We start from the raw sequence: 23,576 nt of genomic DNA, 5'->3' as shown, positions 1-23,576 counted from the left end.
TCTGCTGTGATGCGGACTTTGTACCGATCTGTCGTGGTGAAGAAGGAGCTGAGCCAAAAAGCAAAGCTCTCGATCTACGTACCAACCCTCATCTATGGTCATGAGCTATGGGTTGTGTCCGAAAGAACGAGATCCCGGATGCAAGCGGCCGAAATGAGCTTTCTCCGTAGGGTGTCCGGCATCTCCCTTAGAGATAGGGTGAGAAGCTCGGTCATCCGGGAAGGGCTCAAAGTCAAGCCGCTTCTCCTACACATCGAGAGGAGCCAGATGAGGTGGCTCGGGCATCTGATTGGGATGCCCCGAGGACGCCTCCCTGGTGAGGTGTTCCGAGCATGTCCCACTGGCAGGAGACCCCGGGACGACCCAGAACACGCTGGGCATAGGAACACCTTGGGATCTGCCAGGACGAGCTTGAAGAAGTGGCTGGGGAGAGGGAAGTCTGGGATTCCCCACTGAAGCTGCTGCCCCCGTGACCCGGGCAGAAGCGGCAGAAGATGGATGGATGGATGGATGCTATTAAAATTAATATGCCTGTACTGAAGATTTACTATTGTGTCATTGGTTGCCTTCCCCTGGAAAAGGGGTGTTAAATTCCTTTTTTGTCACAAGCCACATCATAGTTCAGGGTTCCTCTGGGAGCCGTAATGACTGAAGTTGTCTGATTTCAAATAAATGCATCATTGTCTTATTCACACCACCAAACTGTGGTGTTTTGAAAGCTTGTTTTGAAAGCAGAGACCAGTAAGTTGTTCTCATGCTACATCTATTTTAAAAGAGGGACATCGATGTTTTTTTAAAGTGTAAACAATTCGCATTTTTGGTCTTGAGCAAGAACAAGTTGTTGCAAAAAAAAAAAGTTAAAGTTGATGCAATTAATTTGCTTTGACATTTAGAATTATGTAACAGGCCGGATCTACCCCACCTCTGCCCTCCAATTTTAGAATTCAAAACCATTCGCAGATTTGGCAGTGTAATGACAGACTTTCCTGAAAAGTGTTGTATTTTCGACAATTAATCATCAATCAATCATTCCTTCATTTATCATGTTCAAATGTACAAATTGGAAAATGTGTGCTATGATTGGTCGGAAACTCCCCGGAAAATTCTGAGGGGCTAAGTCAGGCATGGGCAAACTACGGCCCGCGGGCCGCATACGGCCCGTTAGGCTTTTTAATCCGGCCTGCCGAACCTGCCCAAATTATAGTAAAAACAGTGTCTGAAACTCATGACAAAAAAAATTAGCGGACAAAAGGGCAGGTAACTGAAAAGTTGCCTGCACCATTTTTCACAACTTGAAGCACAATGAGAAAACTAATCAAATTAAACAACATTGTCACAAAGTATAAAGTTTTTTTTCAGGAATGCACCTACTACAAATGCTACCTTGCTTAATTTACGGTAAATGTGCATGGCTAGATTTTGCTGCAGTACTCGATTGTCATTGTGTTGCACAATGCAACGTTTGCATTGCTTCCTACGAACCACTAAGCCCTTTCATAAGTCTCACGTACACTTTACAGTCACGGTTTAATGTAAATTTACGTTTTGTAGCGTCACATATGTTGTTAGCTTCTTTTGAATCTTTCTTCTGGGCTGAGGTTCTGTGCATCTATTTTGGAAAATTAGATGCAATTGCACGACTTTATAACGCTTGCGAAAGTCCGGAAGAAAGAAGCAGGCTTCTGATTGGCTGCCGTGCCGAGTATCCAAATTTCACTGCAGGTAGCCTATGTCTGTGTGCTCGGCGACGGTACACGTGTATTGTTTGCGCGTGAAGGCGAGGGCATCAGTGAGGAGTTTGTTGAGCGGTCAGGACAAACCATCTATGATTTGGCGGAATTTAACACAAGTAGGTATTATTGAGCTTGAATATTTCATTGTGGAATAATATGTTTTGAATGTTGAAAGTGATTCAATTTTTCAATAAATGTTGATTTCTTTAACTTTGCCCCTTCGATGGAAACTTATTAAAAACAGACGCAATCTTGATGAATCACAGTGCATATGTTATTTTAATCTATTTCCATTTCCTCCTCCAAGTATCTGCGAAATAGGATGTAAACGCCATATTCCTTGAGTCCAATTTATTAACTGATCTGGGATATTTTTCACATTTGAAAGACAGTTAATAAATTGGGTTCTTACTGTGCTATGAGGTTTGTACACACTACATTTAAAGGACAACCGGCAACATTTTTTTTGTGTTTCCCACTGACATCAGAAAAACGTTTTATAGCATCTAAAATACCCAAAACAGGCAGACTGATAGTTTTAGTTAAATGATAAACACCAATAAAAATGACTTCAAAATGAATCCGGAAATGGCCAGTTTCAGAAGGTCCCACCCCCTTGTTCGTGACGTCACGCCAAGACGTCTTGCCTTGCTCGAGTATCAAAACAATGGCTTCAGATTCGGAGAAGATGTTTTTTTGTTACTCATCCAGTTATGAATATGATTCAAATAGTTCTAAAGAGGAAAGCATAAATGTTTGCAATTGATTCAAGGAGTCCTCCCATATCAATTCAAGCCATCAATGACAGCAATGTAGCACCCAGAAAATGCAGAAGATTGCGCCCAAGCTCCGTTGGAAATGGGCTGATTTGTCAGCTGGGAATTTGTGTCAGCGAATATCAAATAGTTGTCTTGGTGCAACACACAACGATTCACCATGGCGTCATTTATGTGTTTTCCTTCTAATTTCGCCATCAACACGGATCAACACGAAGTTTTCAGACCAAACAAAGTACCCAAAATGCATTGTGTGTCGCTTTCTCGGTCAGGGGCGGTCCAAACGTGACGTCACATGGGGATCGTCATCAACTCGAAAACAAGACTTCGTGAATATTCAGTGCAAGTCTTAGAACGTAAACTATAGCTATATGCTGTGGAATCTTTGTAAAATACGCTCAGTCAAAGTCATTTGAAGTGATTTTATAAATTATGCCTTGTCCGGAGGCATCGGTTGTCCTTTAATGCTTAGGGTTTAGTATTTCCGGCCCAAACACTCCCTCCAAATGCTCCTGACCCGGCCTCTCTGTCAAATTTTAGAACCCAATGCGGCCCGCGAGTCAAAAAGTTTGCCCACCCCTGGGCTAAGGGGTAAGCCAATTATTTTTTTGCTTATTCTTCATTAGATTAATTGTGAAATTTTACGCATAACCATACTGAAACATTATACTGACAATGCAAAAAATTTACTGTCACCCACGGAACTTTAATATCACAATGTACAACCCATGGTTGTTGAACCATGTACTATTTGAAATGTAGACAATTTTTTCAGCTATATTAAGCCTCTTAAGTCACTGACAAAATAAATGTTTATAATGTTGCAAAGGCAAATGCCCACTTTTTTTTAATTTACTTTGCATTTATGTTCATCAGAACCCCCTGTAGGCTATAAATGAGCAATGTGTGCCTCCGTACATTTTACACATTTCAGGTCAAATGTTCTGACGCTTAAGAGGATTGTAATTAAGCTGCATTCACACTTGGAATAAACACGGTCATGAGACTGATATTTGCGGTTAATGGCCATGAAGGAAGCCTACTTACTCTAAGACTCATCCTCAAGGGAAGTATTCAAAGTTAAGCAATTATTACGGGGGACAAAGCAGAAAAAAACAGAATACATGTACTTTTGAAACACGATAATCTTATGCTGTCTTTGTTTAAAATGTGTTGTGGTTTGACAGTCAGTTTGATGTCTTTCACTTTCAACTAAGACTAGAAAAGGCTGCTAATGTATATACCGATGAAAGCAAAAACAAAAAAAAAGAGATGAGGTCAAAATTAAACATGTGACATGATGTGTTGAATGAAATTGTTGGGTTTGAGCATAGTTGTGTTTGAGCCATAAATCCTGTTTCTGAATTATGGCTGCAAATTTCAATCTTGATTTCAGTGAGCCATGACACATTTTTCCACAGGCCATTGGGAGAATTCAAGCACTTCAACTGCTTTGGTGTTGCTGTCGGCCTCTGGTCAGCCACCGTAGACCATTATTTTTTATATTTTGCCATCCGTTTTTGGTGTATTTGGTGACATTGTTGTTCAATATGGTACCCCCTGTAATGATATGAGCAAATTGTATTTGCATGTTCTACTAGTGATGCCTGGCTTTAGATCAAAGGAGCATGCACGCTGCTGCAAGTCAGTCTGATGAGAGCCTACGAGAGCCACACATGTCAATTGCCTTCTCCCTCCAACCAACACAGCTGTCCTAATAAAGAACCTCAACTCTATCCAGAAGTTGTATCATTTACCGAACCCGCTTACACAGAGCAACACACCCCCCTTGATGTTGACTGGCTTCTCTGTTCGACTCATTCAATCTTTGGGTAATTTCTGAAATCCTCATGAGAGTAAGTAATTTGAAAAAAAAACATTGGGAGAGGGGAAGACTACATATATTTGCAAATCTTCAGGGATAGAGCTGTGAATACGCAAACACAATCATCAGTTGAAGTTTTAAGTTGTTATGTCACTAATTACCAAAAGATGGCCGTTTTAGGTGCATTCACACTGGATCTTATGCTGCCAACTTCTACAACGTGAGTAATTTCTTTGCAGATTTGGAATGATATGAAGGACACACATATTTTGTTGTTTGATTCAAACACATTGCTGTTTGTTTAATATATAAATAGTGGCTTTTTCTGTACATACATTGAAAAGGGTATTAAAAATGAAATACATTATATACCAGGAAAACATTTTGCACTATGCATATTGCAGTATGCATGGATTTTGTGCATATTTAAAAATAGCGTTTTTGTCATACTTCTAGTTTGGATGGGCGGAATCCCATGTGATACTGCTTATCCCCATGTAGCACTGATTAAAATTTGTGGCCAATGCTGCATTTATGTTGACCATTTGCCCTCTCATGTGTGGAAGGGGTTGTAATGTAGACCATGGCTTGTGATGTAAGATGGGATGAGAGAAATGTCAAGAAAATGATAAAAGAAAAGCTCAGGTTTATTTAGCTTTAATTAGAGGCATTTTAACAGGGGGCAGGTGGAGGTTGACTCACATTTGATATGACATTTAATGTTAGTTCTGTGCATCTAGCCATATCCAGTTATAAGACGTTGTTATAAGAGGTTGTGCACTCTTATCTCACGTGTATTTTTACTTCCTTTGTTGAAATGAATTTAATTTTAATTTCAACTGAATAGTCCCAGATATTGGTCAAATTAATTGTAAAGAAAGTTTTGTAATTACTTCTCTTGTTCTGATTTTAAATCCAAAACAGAGAAAGGTAGACAAGGCATTAAAATCCACTTTCAATTCTGTTAACAAGGGGTATTGTGATTCATTACTTGTTTGGCGACATAACATGATTGAAGAATTAAATGCTATTATGAAAAGTATCTTGATTGATATCGTGACAGGTCTTTAAAATGTCGGGGCAACCTGTAACGTAAGCTGCTGAGTCCAGATGGCTCAACTATGGAAGCAAAATAATTAGACACGCCATAGATGGTTTATAAGTCTCCCCGAGTATATCTCTACAGCAAAATGTGTTCATTCTGTAATTAATTAGTTGGTTGAGAAGAAAAATATAGATATTTTATTATCACATGTAAATGAGTGCTGACATTAAATGTTTTGGTCAAGTAAAACATTAAACTAGCACAAGGGTGAGGTATCAATCACCACGGAAGCAAGATGCACATTCTAGTTATTGCTTAGATTTTAAAATATCAATGCTAAATTTCAATTGCTCCAGTAGTAATGAAAGCTGTGAGCTATCAACAGTCTCGGCCAATTGCTAGTTTTTTTATTGTGCTTGCATCTTACTTATCCACCAGTAGAGGGCCCCCAGGCTCCATAGGATACAGTATACAGTACAGTAAATCTTTAATCGATTGCAAACATGTATGCTTTACTCTTTCTCTTCTGTATTTGATTCATATCCATGAATGGATGTGTAACAAGAAAGCATATTCTCCGAATCTGAAGCCATTGTTTGGATTCTCCAGCAATGCAAGACGTCTTGGCGTGACGTGAAGTTATTTTTATTGGTGTTTTGCATTTATCATGGGTATTGTAGATGCTATAAAACCTTTTTCTGATGTCAGTCAAGAAACACAAAAAGTGATGTTGGTTGTCCTTTAATGCACAGTATGGAATGTACAGTCATTTTCAAAATCATCACGTTTCAGCAGACAAAACAACAAATATTGTTGCAAAAAACGCTTGCATTCATATAACAGTACATGTACATAACACTGCAATTACGTATGCTATTTAAAAAAGTCATCAATCTTCTTCTGCTTCCCATTTTTATATTTTAATATAAACACTTCCATCTTGTTTAACATTTCTAAAAAACGTCATCCAAGCGTTTTTGTTTGCTTTGTAGGTGACCGGCAAACTCTTCACGCCACTGAAGCACCTTGTTTTTTTTTGATTTCCCGATAACAATAAATTGTAATTAATCGGTACCCGACATGTTAGCGCACGGCATGATTGTAAGTCTTTCTTTTGAACGTTTAACCCCGCGACAATCCTCATCCTTGTAGACGTATGATTTCTCTGGCTGCAGCTTGTAAAACTACGGAGCCCCTAAGGGGACATCGAAGAAAAAAAAAAAAAACTTTGCGAGATCTCGCAAAACTTTGCGTTCCCTCGCAAAACTTTGCGTTCCCTCGCAATACTTTGCGTTCCCTCGCAATACTTTTGCGAGATCTCGCATTCTTTGCGAGCTCTCGCATTCTTTGCGAGATCTTGCAAAGAATGCGAGATCTCGCAATCTTTTTTTAAAAAATACGCGTACATGTACTTCCGGTTCATCGTCAGTGTAACCGAAAACAACAAACATGGAGCCTTTTCACCCTTTCGTTCCTTTAATCCAGTTTTACTTTAAAATTGGCTTGAAATACAAAGATATAAAATCCGTTCTTGAGATTAAACACGGCTTACTAATAAGTGAAAGACATTTGAAGCGAGTGGTGAACAAAAGTGGACTATTTCGCCGAAAAACGTTCGATGACTTGGGCGTCTTGGTTGACTTTATTCACAACCAGTTGCAGAATTCCGGACAACTACACGGTTACAGGTGGATGTACAGTAAGTGCAGAGAACATGGGCTTCTTGTCAGGAAAGAGGATGTTCGTCTGGTCCTGAAAGAGTTGGATCCGAGAGGAGTGTCTTTAAGGCAAGCAAGACGTCTGAGACGACGAAACTACTTCTCGAAAGGGCCGAATTTTATTTGGCATATGGATTCATATGACAAACTGAAACCGTTTGGAATTTGCATCAATGGGGCTATTGATGGCTTTTCAAGGAAAATAATGTGGCTCGATGCCTACACAACAAGTAGTGACCCGAAGTTAATTGGAGGTTACTACATTGAAGTTGTGCACCGTTTGGGAGGTTGTCCTCGAATCGTTCGAGCTGATTTGGGGACTGAAAATGGTCATGTTAAAGGCTTCCAGCGTTTCCTGGTGCCCATACCGCCAGGCAGCACCCTTGACAGTTACTTGGATGGAGCCAGCACCGCCGATCAAAGAATTGAATATTGGTGGGGGTTTCTTCGCAGCCAATGCATGGAATTCTGGTTATCACTCTTCAAAGACCTCAGAGACAATGGCTTCTTTGATGGTGTATTTCTGGACAAAAGCATCCTGCAATTTTGTTGCATGGGACTTATTCAGGTGAGTTCATATATTCTGTAGCTCCATTTATGAAATATGTATTTTTGTATTTGAGAGGGTGTTGATGGGACACAAAAGAAGGTAAATAATCGGATAGTGGAAAGAAGATAGTGGTCTGTGTGTGTGGGGACATAGCGTGAAGGTGAAATGATCAAGGAAAAGATGAAGGAAAAGTGGGGATGGGCAGAGTAGTAAACATGAGTGACGAGTTTAAGGTAGAAAGGAGGGAGCAGGGAGAGAAAAGCAGTCTAATTCTATAATTTCTTGCTCATAAGAGCTGCTATGACTGTGCAACTCTTCCTAAATCTGTCTGTATATCACACCAAATCCAGCAGGCATTTAAACAACTTCTTCCCTCAAGCAATTAACTCTCTAAAAAGTAACCCCAATAGAACTGTATAGTGCCTCCATTTTTTGATGAGACTAGTGCAGCTACAGGAGACAATTTCCTTGTGTGTACTACATACTTGGCAAAAAAAGATGATTCTGATTCTGATATTATTCTCAACAGGATGAGTTGGATGATACTGCCCGTGTTTGGAACAGCCATCTCATCAGGCCCTCAAAGAACATAAATGTCCCCAGTGGTCGGCCCAACGTGATGTATTCTTTACCTGAACTTTATGGCACAAGGGACTTCCTCTCCACAGTTGACAATGAACAAGTTCAACTATGCAAAATGCCAGTGTGTCTTCCGTTTAACTATGCCTTGTGATCCGGATGTATTTGTATTGTGTGCTTCCTTAATGGCCCAGTCTGGTCTGATGCCACCAAAAGAGCCGTATCAGGCTGTGAACTTGTACTTGCACCTCAGAGAGGCCCTTACTGCAATTCTAAATTAGAAGCATGATGTTTTCAGGGGTCAGAGACATTAACCTTTGGTGAAAGCATTTTTGTTTCCGTATACCAGTCATACTGGAATTATATTACATTAAAATTTAAACATGAATTACTCAAAGCAATAACCATATATTTTTTGGTGTGTGTTTGGGTGAAACCATTTTATGGCTCCTCAACTGGTTCGAAGTAACATTTAATGAAGGCTGAATCCGACGACCATTGCCATTTCTTCAACCCTTTGTTCATCATTTCTTTTATCACTTCACTTTAAATGGATTATTGGGATACATTTGAGGACGAATAATATATAGCAATCACAATTTAAATCATTTTTTGTCTGCTGTTTTTGTTACTGTATAAGGAAAGCATATTTGATCAATATGAAATGTTCATTTGTCAAATCATTCTGGGTGTCAATAAATATACTGTCTTGGTTGCTGATTTTAACCACAAATACTTAACCAATGTGGATCTGAATAGTATTCCTGCACCCCAGTACACAATCACTTGCCTGTAAATGATAACATAATTGTCACTCTTCAATTTCGTCAGCAGGTGGTGTCTTGTGTTTAAAAAAAACATGAATTATTTGGAACAAATTTTATTAACATTGACAAATTGGTATGAACAGCAATCACAAACATATAAATGGAATACAATATCAAGTACAAAAAGAATTGCTTTTGTTTGAACAGTGCAAATATTTGCAACATTACATGACATATCAACTTCAAACCTTTAGGTCAAACTGAAAGTGGCACCATATCCGAAACCATTAGGAGAATAAGTGATATGGAAAATTGAATGAATAATAACCATGAAATCAATTGTAGACACAAAAGGAAAATACAACTGTAGACTGCCCTACGCAAGGTTGACCATGACAGATGTTTTACATCTCAATGTACAAATAATGAAATGTTCCTAAACTGATGTGTGTGCATGTGTGTGTAGACATAAGAGAGTCAATCAATCAATTGCGCACTTTCTCCCACCATGTTGGTGACAGATGAATGAGCTTCACTGCATTCATCCAAATGAGATGTTGGAGTATTTTCTTTTGTGCCAATGTAAAATCTTAACAGTTTCAATTTGTTTTTTTCATAGAGTCTGCCAATTGTTACATCTAAAGCAATGTGGTTTCTTTTGAAATCACAGACCTCAAAAGTAAAGTCTTCAACAGGTCCTTTGGTTTAGCTTCCATCTGGGAAAAATAGCCCTTTTCCCAGCTCCAAAATTTGAGCGACAGTTGCTGTTTTTTTCCAGGATGGCATACCTTGTTCCTCCACCTTTGCTTGTCCTCACTTGATGGTAATCGTTGCCATAAATCTTCCTTTGAGTCTTTTCTGCAGAAACATTGTTATGTCTTGCCATCCCATCAACATGGTTTTGGAGTACTCCCGAAGTCTCAGCCAGTACACCTTTTTTCCTTGATCTTATTTTGCCTCTTAATTTTTGGAGGAGCAGTTCATTATCACCACTGGACATTTTCTGATGACAAAAGCAAAGGACAGCTATTCGATCACCATAAGAAGTGATATATTTGCCCATTTGCTCTTCGGTCATCATAGCAATTACTGCCATGTCAACCTGCAAAGATAAATTGTGAGAATAAATACTTGACATGTTTATTTAATTATCAATAACTTTTAATACATTTAACATATTCACATGAGTGATGGGACACTACAGTCATCATTATTTGTATTCAGTATTACACGAGAATAGTATATTAGGTAGCGGCAGCCCAATTACTAACTGTAATATCGATTTTAAATTGTGTTAATAACCTCATTATTAAAATAGAATTAACAGTACAGGTAGAGTAGATAGAAATGTTAGCTTCACTTTCACTTTATTGACCTACTACCAATACTACTTCGAAAAAAAATGTCCATGTTTCTCTTGTTTTGCTTATTACATCAGACTTTGTAGCTGTATGCCCACCTTGTCGCTTTTCATACGTGCAATGTCCACGTGAGGGACGTTTCTTGACTGCAAGAAGTGTTCCAAGTCTTCCTCCATGATGCGCCGAGTTGTTACCTTCTCTCAATAAGCAGCGCGCGCGACCGTCTACCTGAGCCAAGCTGACCCGGAAGTACAGGAACGCACATTTTTTTAAAAAAGATTGCGAGATCTCGCAATCTTTGCGAGAGAATGCAAAGTATTGCGAGGGAATGCAAAGTATTGCGAGGGAACGCAAAGTTTTGCGAGGGAACGCAAAGTTTTGCGAGGGAACGCAAACTTTTGCGAGGGAACGCAAAGTTTTGCGAGGGAACGCAAAGTTTTGCGAGATCTCGCAAAGTTTTTTTTTTTTTTCTTCGATGTCCCCTTAGGGGCTCCGTATAAAACAAACCAGTTTTGTCAGCGTTGTATATGTCGTCGGGGTGGTAATCCCTCAGCAGCTCTTGCAGACACACGAGCTGCTGTCTGATACACACGAGCTGCCATCTGAAAATGAAAATGGCGTCTGCTCGCGGGAGTTGGTCACGTAACCAAGACACGTGACCAAGTCGACCAATGGCACTACCGATGGCATGTCACGTGACCAAGTCGACCAATGGCGCGACCGATGTATCGATATAAACAACAAAATGGCCAGCGGTACTATCGATATAACCGATATTGATATAACGAGACTTTACTATATATATATATATATATATATATATATATATATATATATATATATATATATATATATATATATATATATATAAAATAATAAAAAAATCCTCGTCTTACCCACCATGGGTGGTGTCTGTCCCCATTTCAGCTCGGGTCCTCTACCAGAGGCCAGGAAGCTTGAGGGTTCTGCGCAGTATCCGTGCTGTTCCCAGCACTGCGCTTTTCTGGACTGAGATATCCGATGTTGTTCCCGGGATCTGTTGCAACCACTCGTCGAGTTTGGGGGTCACTGCCCCAAGTGCTCCGACCACCACAGGCACGACTGTCACCTTTACCTTCCAGGCTCTCTCCAGCTCCTCTCTGAGCCCTTGGTATTTCTCGATTTTCTCATGTTCCTTCTTTCTGATGTTCCCATCACTCGGGACCGCTACATCCACGACAACGGCTTTCCTTTCCCCTTTATCTATGACCACGATATCTGGTTGGTTGGCCATTACCATCTTGTCAGTCTGTATCTGGAAGTCCCACAGGATTTTTGCTCGGTCATTCTCCACCACCTTGGGAGGTGTTTCCCACTTTGACCTTGGGGTTTCCAGTCCATACTCCGCACAGATGTTTCGGTAGACTATGCCAGCCACCTGGTTATGGCGCTCCATGTAGGCTTTCCCTGCCAGCATCTTACACCCTGCAGTTACGTGTTGGATTGTCTCAGGTGCCTCTTTGCACAACCTACACCTTGGGTCTTGTCTGGTGTGGTATATCCCTGCCTCTATGGCTCTGGTGTTCAGGGCCTGCTCTTGGGCAGCCAGGATGAGTGCCTCTGTGCTGTCCTTTAGGCCAGCCCTCTCTAGCCACTGATAGGACTTCTTGAGATCAGCCACTTCTGCTATAGTTCGGTGGTACATCCCGTGTAGGGGCTTTTCCTGATTGTCCCTCTTCCAGCACCTCATCCTCTGTTCCCCATTGACTGAGACATTCTCTGAGTACATCATCCTTTGGAGCCTTCTCTTTGATGTATTCATGGAGCTTGGATGTTTCATCCTGGACAGTGGCTCTCACACTCACTAGTCCCCGGCCTCCTTCCTTACGGCTTGTGTACAGTCTCAGGGTGCTGGACTTGGGATGGAACCCTCCGTGCATGGTGAGGAGTTTTCGGGTCTTAACATCCGTGGTCTGAATCTCTTCCTTTGGCCACCTTATTATTCCTGCAGGGTATCTGATCACTGGCAGGGCATAGCTGTTTATTGCCCGGGTCTTGTTCTTGCCATTGAGCTGGCTTCTGAGGACTTGCCTCACCCGCTGGAGGTATTTGGTCGTAGCCACTTTCCTTGTTGCTAATTCGAGGTTGCCATTGGCCTGTGGTATACCGAGGTACTTGTAGCTGTTTTCAATGTCTGCTATTGTTCCTTCAGTGAGTGAGACCCCTTCAGTGTGGACTACCTTGCCCCTCTTAGTCACCATCCGACTACATTTCTCCAGCCCGAATGACATTCCGATATCACTGCTGTAGATCCTGGTTGTGTGGATCAGGGAGTCTATGTCCCTTTCGCTCTTAGCATACAGCTTGATGTCATCCATGTAGAGGAGGTGACTGATCGTGGCTCCATTTCTGAGGCGGTATCCATAGCCTGTCTTGGCGATTATCTGGCTGAGGGGGTTCAGTCCTATGCAGAACAGCAGTGGGGAGAGTGCATCACCTTGGTATATGCCACATTTGATGGACACTTGCGTTAGTGGCTTGCCATTGGCTTCAAGTGTGGTTTTCCACATCCTCATCGAGTTTGCAACGAAGGCTCTCAGGGTCCTGTTGACCTTATACAACTCGAAGCATTCATTGATTCATGTGTGTGGCATCGAGTCATATGCTTTCTTGTAATCAGTCCAGGCTGTGCACAGGTTGGTATGTCGGGACCTGCAGTCTTGAGCGACTGTTCTGTCAACCAGCAGCTGATGTTTGGCACCTCTAGTATCTCTACTAATGCCTTTCTGTGCTTTGCTCATGTATTGATCCATGTGTCCACTTATCTTAGCCGCAATGATGCCTGACATGAGCTTCCATGTTGTGGAGAGACAGGTTATTGGCCGATAGTTGGAAGGAACTGCACCCTTTGAGGAATCCTTCATGATCAGGATTGTTCGCCCTTCGGTTAGCGGCTGGATAGCTCAGTTGATAAGGCATCGGTTTGGCATATGGGGTTCGAATCCCACTTATGGCAGAGAAAATGAGCAGAAATGAGCACAATGACATCATCCAGTGTGGGTCCTTGGGCAAGACCCTTCACGCTAATGCCTACCTCATACAATGATGAGAGACAATAAATGGAATGACATCCCGACTCAGACGTCGCCCGGCCAAACAAGGTCTGCGTCAGGTGCTGGGGAACCAGAGCACCCTGATGAAAAATGGGCTACTGGAACAAAGCGGAGATGGACGAGATGCGATAACATGGCTCTGTTGGAATGCTACTACTCAAGCAACCCTAGTCAGAGGGGTTACATGCGGAGAATGGGGGCTGAATGGTTACTTTGAAACCCACAGTCACGGTTGACCACGAAACAACTAGTAGCTCAGTGTTCCAATATCCACAAACGGCAATTGCTATCACAACTTGAGATTGATAAGGTACAACACAAATTCCGAGGTGAAGGGCCCCAGGCTGCCACATCCCAGGAAGAGGTTCAACCAGAGATTGGGAGGCAAGCCCCAATGAATAATGAGATTGGGAAGCCAGCCCCAATAAATAAAATGCTGAGCGAGGCAGCAAATGACCTGAGAGATAAGATCATGGCAAGAATGAAAACTGGGCAACGAAGGCACCGATTACAACGGCTATGTGAAGTCCCGACCGGAACGATCACAGAAACCAATGAGCTGATATACACCTCAGCATCAGTGATCCTAGACATGCTTGGCTACAAGAGCAACCATGAGAGCCACGAGATTCATTACCCACCATGGAAAATATATATATATATATATATATATATATATATATATATATATATATATATATATATATATATATATATATATATATATATATATATATCACTGTTGTGACGGGTGTGACTGTCTTCATCTCCACGATGCTGCCGTATTAATGAGACCAGACGCGTGGATGTGTCTTTTTATTTCTTTTATTTCTGCAACACAGTATGGCAGAAGGGATGGGTGAAGTTGCATGGGTTTCGTCTTGTGATTAACCTGAATCTCCTCGAGATTGTTCTGCATATGCAAAACATTGTAGATAACAAAACAGAATGAACAACGTGTGATCGTATAGTGCAGGGGTCGGGAACCTTTTTGACTAAGAGAGCCATAAAAGTAAAATATATAGAAATGTTTTTCAGTGAGAGCCACACACACGCGAGCGCGCGCGCGCACACACACACACACACACGCGCGCACGCAAACACGCACGCACGCGCGGCCACTTTTCAACAAAATGTCAGAATGTATTATTTAAAATAACTTTGTGATAGTACTCACCGTTAACATGAATGGTTTTCCGTTCCTCGTGATTGGTAAAAATCCAGGCAAACGATCGGAATGAAAGTCAACTTGCCGGGTCCATAGGCAAAGTTACTGCTAGCTCGCCTGCACACGGCTCATTAGCTTCCACACTTGCTATCTGCAATATACTTCTCGCAGAAGTATATTGATGCTAAACGTTAACATGGGGCTTGTTAAAATATCACTGACATTCGACTGTTACATCGATGGTATTGTTTCATTGCAAATTAGAATCGCAAATCCTCCGATGCATTCAGGCTGGAGTGTTTTTTTTTTTTACTGTCGGGCTGATTTAAAGGGCCGTTTACCTGTTTCAACTGACGGCCAGTATCATCTAATCAAACCTGCGCTTTCCGCCAACCTAGGTCAGTGTCATCCAATCAAAATTGCGCTTTCCGCCAACTGCAGCCCCAACAGGTAATGAACGGCAAAAAAGCGAGAATATGTATTGAGTTTTATCGGCGAGCCATATGCAATCATCAAAAGAGCCATATATGGCTCACGAGCCATAGGTTCCCGACCCCTGGTATAGTGGTTATTTACAGAAAAAGAGAATACAACACAAGTTCATTGTTATTTACATGATGTTCCTGAACGCATCATATACGGAGACTCGGCAGAACACGCGGTGCGCTTGCAAGGGCGCACGGTTCAACCGGCCACGAACATTCACGGGCAAATGAAACACGACATAATAAACTAAATATTGTACAATAAAACGAAATGAAACAATTATTACCTGCAACACAGTATGGCAGAAGGGATGGGTGGAGTCGCATGGGTTTCGTCTTGTGATTAACTGCGCAATAGAAAAGCACTATGAAGCATATGTGCTTCAAAGTTCCACTCGACAAAACGTGAAGTAAATAATGACACAAAAAGTAATCTCTACTCAAAATGAATAAGGGAACTAATTAGATAACACTAGACAGTACAAAAGGGGAAACAAAAAAGATATTGTCATGAAAATGCGCGTTAATTGAGACCAACAGAAAATTGCGACTCTACCTGAATCTCCTCGAGATTGTTCTGGAAACAATGGGCGGGACATGGTGCCACACTGTGCGCCGTTGCGTCACTTCCTTCATAATTTAATAATCTAAGTGCACAACTCCGTTACATACACCCCCCTTAAATTATGCAGAAGTGAGGCAACATGCACACGGAAGACAATAGAAAGACCAACAGGCAAAATAGACAAGGTTATCGGGCAAAGATGTACAAGGAAGCTGTCTAATTGTCACTCATCTGACCAACTACGTCAGGTGACTGGAGTAAGGGATCTGTCACCGGTGTGTCAGGGTCTATGCGCTCGTCGGAGATGCACTGCACTGGGTCTGGGAAGGAACTCTGTCCCCACTAACATAAGTGGCCTGAGCTCGAACCAGCCCATTCCCCTCTGTACAAACTACATCACTCTGCATAGCACTACATAACTGTGACAGACTGGAGAAAGGGATCTGTTGCCGGTGTATCAGTTGTCTGTGCGCTCGTCGTAGATGCACTGCACTGGGTCTGGGAAGGAACTCTGTCCCCACTAACATAAGTGGCCTCAGCTTGAACCTGCCCATTCCCCTCTGTACAAACTACACCACTATGGATTGCACTACATAACTGTAACACGGTTGGGAAGCCGTATACATATATATATATATATATATATATATATATATATATATATATATATATATATATATATATATATATATATATATATATGTATAATTAGTACTGTTTAGTACGATACCCGGTTATTACGATAATCTGGTTATTACGGTGCTCCTTTTAATCCCCCGCCGGCCATTTTGCTGTTTATATCGATACATCGGTCGCGCCATTGGTCGACTTGGTCACGTGTCTTGGTCACGTGACACGCCATCGGTCGCACCATTGGTCAACTTGGTCACGTGTCTTGGTTACGTGACACACCATCGGTCGCACCATTGGTCGACTTGGTCATGTGACTTGGTTACGTGACACGCCATCGGTCGCGCCATTGGTCGATTTGGTCACGTGAGATTATTACGTGACCAGCACCCGTGTAGCAGAGCCATTTTCATTTTCAGACGCTAGCTCGTGTGTAGCAGACGAGATTGAAGTGTTTGTGTTAAAAGGTAAAAATGGGAAGCAGAAGAAGATTGATGACTTTTTTAAATTGTATACATAATACAGTAAGATGTAAGCATTGCAGTTTCCCTGTTGTGTTATGTACATGCCCACTGTACTGTATATGAATGCAATCGTTTTTTGCAACAATGTTTCTTGTTTTGTCTGCTGAAGCGTGATTTTGAAAATTACCATACATTCCATACTGTGTATTAAAGGACAACAAATGTCACGTTTTATTCAAATGCAAAACACCAATAAAAATGACTTCACGCCAAGACGTCTTGCATTGCTTGTGAATCCAAACAATGGCTTCAGATTCGGATAATATGCTTTCTTGTTACACATCCAGTTATGAATATGATTCAAATACACTGAAGAGGAAAGCATACATGTTTGCAATCATTAAAGAATTATATGTGCCATTTTGAGGCAACATTGGGGGAACATCTCTCAACCCAAAAAAAAGAGGCACAAAATGGGAGCTCATGGCCAGCTTCGTTTCTTATTTGGCGCTTGGCTGCCCTCTTTTGGCGGCTTTTGTTAATGCAGTTCGGCGCAGGATCGGATATATATCGATAGTCCGGTTATTTCGACATTTTTTCCAACTCCCGAGAATATCGATATAACGAGACTTTACTATATATATATATATATATATATATATATATATATATATATATATATATATATATATATATATATATATATATATATACAGTAAAGTCTCGTTATAGCGATATCGGTCATATCGATAGTACCACTTATTACGATACTATTTTCATTTCCCTCGCACATTTCTAGTCTTTTTATGTATAATTAGTACCGTTTAGTACGATACCCGGTTATGACGATAATCCGGTTATTACGGTGCTCCTTTTCATCCCCCGCCGGCCATTTTTGTTGTTTATATCGATATATCCGTCGCCCCATTGGTCAACTTGGTCACGTGTCTTGTTACGTGAGCCACCATCGGTCGCGCCATTGGTTGACTTGGTCACATGAGCCGCCATCGGTCGCGCTATTGGTCGACTTGGCCCTGTGACTTTGTCACGTGACACGCCATCGGTCGCGCCATTGGTCAACTTGGTCACGTGTCTTGGTTACGTGTCACGCCATCAGTCGCGCCATTGGTCGACTTGGTCAGGTGACTTGGTTACGTGCCCAGCACCCGTGTAGCAGAGCCATTTTCATTTTCAGACGCTAGCTCGTGTGTAGCAGACGAGATTGAAGTGTATATGAATGCAATCGTTTTTTGCAACAATGTTTCTTGTTTTGTGTGCTGAAGCGCGATGATTTTGAAAATTATTAACATTCCATACTGTGTATTAAAGGACAGCCGATGTCACTTTTTATTCAAATGCAAATAAAAATGACTTCACGCCAAGACGTCTTGCATTGCTTGTGAATCCAAACAATGGCTTCAGATTCGGATAATATGCTTTCTTGTTACACATCCAGTTATGAATATGTTTCAAATACACTGTAGTTCTGAAGATTAAAGCATACATGTTTACAATCATTAAAGAATTATATGTGCCATTTTGAGGCAACATTGGGGGAACATCTCTCACCCAAAAAAAAAAGGGAGCTAATGGCCAGCTCCGTTTCTTATATGGCGCTTGGCTGCCCTCTTTTGGCGGCTTTTGTTTAATGCGGTTCGGCGCAGGATTGGATATATCGATAGTCCCGGTTATATCGATATTTTTTCGGACTCCCTTGAATATCAATATAACGAGACTTTACTGTATATATATATATACTGCCGATTGAGGCCCACTTATATTATCCCTGCAATGTTGATAAAGTCTTTTTTTGAGAATTTGTTGGGTCTCCCCAATGTACTGCTCTTTACAATTTTCATTCTTACAATGTATGAAATAAACTACATTACTTTGTTTTTCATTTGGTAGCCTATCTTTTGGATGCACTAATTTTTGCCTTAACGTGTTTATCGGTTTGAAATAAGTAGGAATTTTGTGTTGCCAAAGGACTCTTTGTAATTTTTCAGAAACTCCTGCAATGTAAGGTACTGCTACTCTTCTCCTTTTTGCATCTTGAGAATTATTGGTTTCATTTCATACAATAGGTTAGGCAACATTCGTAATGCTGATGAGGTGATACCGGTGGGAGTGGGGGAAATGGGCCAGTCGTTAGTCAGGAATGTAGGAACAATCAGTGGGGCCACAGGGAGGGGTCCTCTGCTCCCCCCAACCTGAGAGTAGGGACCTATCATAGCTGTGTCCGGCGCCGCCATGGCTGGACATTAGGGATATATAAATAGGGCCGATACGACCAGTCAGACTTTAGTTCGCTGACGAAGCCTCTTGGATAGGGGGCGAAACGTCCGAAACCTTCAAATTTGTACAGATGACGGCTGAAGAATCCTTCTCATCGATGGACCCCTCCTGTACGACTGAGAGCTTACACAGACATATATATATATATATATATATATATATATATATATATATATATAGATATATATATATATATATATATATATATATATATATATATATATATGGTGGAGGACATTGAGTCCGAATGGATCATGTTCCGTACCTCCCTTGCTGAGGCGACAATTCGGAGGTTGCCTGTCGTGGCGGCAACCTCCATACTCGCTGGTGGACACCAGTAGTAAGGGATTCCGTAAAGCTGAAGTCCTATCGGGCCTATGTGGCCTTTGGGACCCCTGAGACAGCTGACACGTATTGATTAGCCAAGCAGAATGCAGCCTCTGTGGTCGCCGAGGCAAAAACACGGAGAGAGAAAGACAGAGAGAGAGAGACAGAGAGAGAGAGAGAGAGAGAGAGAGAGAGAGAGAGAGAGAGAGAGAGAGAGAGAGAGAGAGAGAGAGAGAGAGAGAGAGAGAGAGAGAGAGAGATTGATCGCCTCCAATGAGTTTTTACAGATACTTTTGCTGTTATGGGACTGAAAAATAACCCACCACAGTGTTCAGCCGAAGAAGACACAAAACAAAATTACAGTCTAGAAGAAGAAGGAGATCAATGAGAAAAACGAACGAGGTGTGCGTTTGTCTGATTTAGCGGCTTAGCGGATATCCTAAATCCAACATTGGTACCATCCTTCGCAACAAAGCTTTACACAAAGGCTTTATTTACTCAATGCTTTCATGTGACTAATGACACCGAACTATCCCTGAAGGATTATTGGACGGACCATTTCAATGTGTATCTGTCACGTGCGAGTTGACAGCTGGGGCGGGGCCGCCGCTCCCGACCTCCGCCAGCTGCTGTCAATCCCTTAATCACTGACACTGGGACATTTAAACTAGTGTCTCAGACTTTTGCCAGTACGAGGATTTGCTTCACCCGAGGTGATTGTTAGCCGAGATCGTGTAAGTTAGTCACTTTTCACAATCGCGAGCTTTTGCACCCCCGTGTGCCATTGTATTTTCCGAGCTTGGGCTGAACGATTCGCCCCTGCCCGGCGACTCGCTTTACCCCTTTTTGTGGTTCAATTTGTTACATTATTCCGGGTCCGTGGAATCATCGGACCCGCACTTTTTGTTGGAATAAAATCTCTGCCAGCACCTACGTCTCTGAGCCTGCTTAGGGATCCAACCCCTTTTATTAACGTTCCGACGAGTCAGCTATCCATCTCACGTTCGGAACGTGACAGTATCATTGTGTTCAGCTGATAGAAAAGGCTTGGCTGGATGTTACCCTTCGATCTTTGAAAGCAGCATGGAAAAAATTGTGGCCCGCATGCATCCTTGAGAGTGACTTTGAAGGATTTGATCCTCATGTTTCTGTTGTTTTGGACGTTATTGGTCCCATTGGACAGAACATGGGACGCGAAGTGGACGCAGATGACATCGAAGAGCTTGTTGCTGACTATAATGAGGTCCTCAACAGAGAATTTGATTTGCCTTCAAGAGGACAAGCGAAGCAAGCCATTCAGGAGTTGTCATCTGAGGTCGAGGAGGAGGAGATGGCTGCAGCATCAAGTGGAATGATGTGCATACTTTTATTGAACATTTCCATCCAGAAATGACTTTTGCTATGAGAATCATCATGATGAATGATAATGTAATACCTCAGTTTTTTAAGACCTTACAAGTCAAAAAGCAACAGGTGTCAATTAAGAGCCATTGATGACCATCACACATGTAAAGTGATTTTATTATACAGTGCAGTGTATTTCTTTCCGTGTCTCCTGTCAGAAGGAGTTTCAACTCCCACCTCCGGCAGAATTTTACACATGTACCGGTGGTGGAGGACATTGAGTCCGAATGGACCATGTTCCGTACCTCCCTTGCTGAGGCGGCAAATCGGAGTTGTGGTCGTAAGGTGGTTGGTGCCTGTCGTGGCGGCAACCCCCATACTCGCTGGTGGACACCAGTAGTAAGGGATTCTGTAAAGCTGAAGAAGTCCTAGCGGGCCTATGTGGCCTGTGTGATCCCTGAGACAGCTGACACGTATTGATTAGCCAAGCGGAATGCAGCCTCTGTGGTAGCCGAGGCAAAAACACGGGCATGGGAAGAGTTCGGTGAGGCCATGGAAGCCAACTTCCGGACCGGTTCAAAGGATTCTGGTCCACCATCAGGTGTCTCAGGAGAGGAAAGCAGTGCACCACTAACACTGTGTACAGTGAGGATGGGGCGCTGCTGACCTTGACTCGAGACGTCGTGAACCGGTGGCCGGAGTACTTCGAAGACCTCCTCAACTCCACCAACACGCCTTCCTTGGAGGAGGCAGTGTCTGGGGACTCTGAGGTGGGCTCTCTGATATATGTGGTTGAAGTCACCGAGGTGGTTAAAAAGCTCCTCGGTGGCAAGGTCCCGGGGGTGGATAAAATCCGCCCGGAGTGCCTAAAGGCTCTGAATGTTGTGGGGCTGTCTTGGGTGACACACCTCTGCAACATTGCGTGGTCATCGGGGAGAGTGCCTCTGGATTGGCAGACCGGGGTGGTGGTCCCCCTTTTTAAAAAGGGGGACCGGAGGGTATGTTCCAACTACAGAGGGATCACACTCCTCAGCCTCCAGGGAAAGGTCTATTCAGGGGTTCTAGAGGGGCGGGTCCGTCGGGAAGTCGTGCCTCAGATTGAGGACGGGCAGTGTGGTTTTCATCCCGGCCGCGGAACAGTGGACCAGCTCTACACCCTTAGCAGGGTCCTCGAGGGTGCATGGGAATTCGCCCAACCAGTCTACGTGCTTTGTGGACTTGGAGAAAGTGTTTGACTGTGTCCCTCGTGGAGTTCTGTGGATGGTGCTTCGGGAGTATGGGGTACAGGAGCACCTGATACGGGCCGTTCTGTCCCTATATGACCGATGTCAGAGTCTGGTTTGCATTGTCGGAATCGTTTTCAGTGAGGGTTGGGTTCCGCCAAGGCTGCCCTTTTTCACCAATTCGGTTCATAACCTTTATGGACATAATTGCTAGGCCGAAGCGTTGAAGGTTTTCATTTTGGTGGCCTCAGTATAGCATCTCGGCTTTTTGCAGATGATTTGGTACTGTTGGGGCATTCAAGCGGAGCTCTCCAACTCTCTCTTGAGTGTTTCGCAGCCGAATGTGAAGCGGATCAGCACCTCCAAATCTGAGACAATGGTTCTCAGTCGGAAAAGGGTGGAATGCCCTCTCCGGGTTGGGGAGGAGATCTTGCCTCAAGTGGAAGTATCTGGGAGTCTTGTTCACGAATGAAGGTGTGAGGGAGCGAGAGGTCAACAGGCGGATCGGTGCGGCGTCTGCTGTGATGCGGACTTTGTACTGATCTGTCGTGGTGAAGAAGGAGCTGATCCAAAAAGCAAAGCTCTCAATTTACCGGCCACTCTACATCCCAACCCTCATCTATGGTCACGAGCTATGGGTTGTGACCGAAAGAACGAGATCCCGGGTACGAGCGGCCGAAATGAGCTTTCTCCATACGGTGTCCGGGCTCTCCCTTAGTGATAAGGTGAGAAGCTCGGTCATCCGGGAGGGGCTCGAGTTGAGCCGCTTCTCCTCCACATAGAGAGGAGCCAGATGAGGTGGGTGGGGCATCTGATTATGATGGCCCCTGGACGTCCCCCTGGTGAGGTGTTCCGAACGTGCCCCACAGGCAGGCGACCCCGGGGACGACCCAGGGCACGCTGGAGAGACTATGTCTCCCAGCTGGCCTGGGAACGCCTCGGGATCCGCCTGAACGAGCTACAAGAAGTAGCTGGGGAGAGGGAAGTTTAGGCTTCCCTACTGAAGCTGCTGCCCCTACGACCTGACCGGGTAAGCGGCAGAAGATGGTGATAGAACGTTTTTATACACATCTGTAAACATCCTATGTAATTTCATGTTTAGTTTTTCTATATGGATGTATGTAGTTTATTCGATAACTTTGTGTATCTGTAGGGTGTACTGTAGCATTCATTTTCAGTCTAATACCATGTAACACCCTCCTCGTTGCTGATAGGCCTGGTCGAGATGATGTCACTGCTGTATGATAAAACTAGGTGAAAGGGGCTGCCCTTTCTCTTTTGGCTTTCCCACTTCGACCAGACATGTCCTTCTGTTGTTTACGATAATAAAGTAGTCTTTTTTTGTTCACCACTCTGGTCCCCGCTGATGTTTCATCATAATTCCGTTGAGCCAGAACCAGAAAGAGATCACATTTCAGCCATCATTTGTTACAAGGGTCAGAAATCGACCTGTACGCCTTCCATAAAGAATACCAACGCATTCTTGCAGGCGCTGGTCAACGTCAGAATTTTCTCCATTTATGATTGGCTTGTCGCTAGCCAATCATAGTTGGCGAAATCTACTCTGATAACTCGCCGCAAATGACAAGAGCATACTGGCCAGAGCTAGCACACTGTATCAGTAGCGAG

General features: G+C 42.9%; 2 long non-coding RNA genes across 2 annotated transcripts; one reads left to right on the top strand and one right to left on the bottom strand.

Annotated features, from left to right (window-relative positions):
• The first annotated feature begins 6,603 nt into the window (after positions 1-6,603).
• On the top strand, positions 6,604-8,966 carry LOC148898245 (uncharacterized). The gene is made up of 2 exons (XR_016115073.1): positions 6,604-7,665; positions 8,177-8,966. It is a non-coding gene; the product is annotated as an uncharacterized LOC148898245 (long non-coding RNA).
• Positions 8,967-9,090: 124 nt separating this feature from the next.
• Positions 9,091-10,849, bottom strand: LOC148898244 (uncharacterized). The gene is made up of 2 exons (XR_016115072.1): positions 10,453-10,849; positions 9,091-10,095 (listed from the first exon to the last, which is right to left on the bottom strand). It is a non-coding gene; the product is annotated as an uncharacterized LOC148898244 (long non-coding RNA).
• Between the last annotated feature and the right edge of the window lie 12,727 nt (positions 10,850-23,576).

This window comes from Hippocampus bargibanti, linkage group LG05, assembly GCF_051943395.1.
Source record: "Hippocampus bargibanti isolate YZ-2025 linkage group LG05, ASM5194339v1, whole genome shotgun sequence".
Lineage (NCBI taxonomy): Eukaryota > Metazoa > Chordata > Actinopteri > Syngnathiformes > Syngnathidae > Hippocampus > Hippocampus bargibanti.
This window is presented reverse-complemented; position numbering and strand designations above follow the sequence as displayed.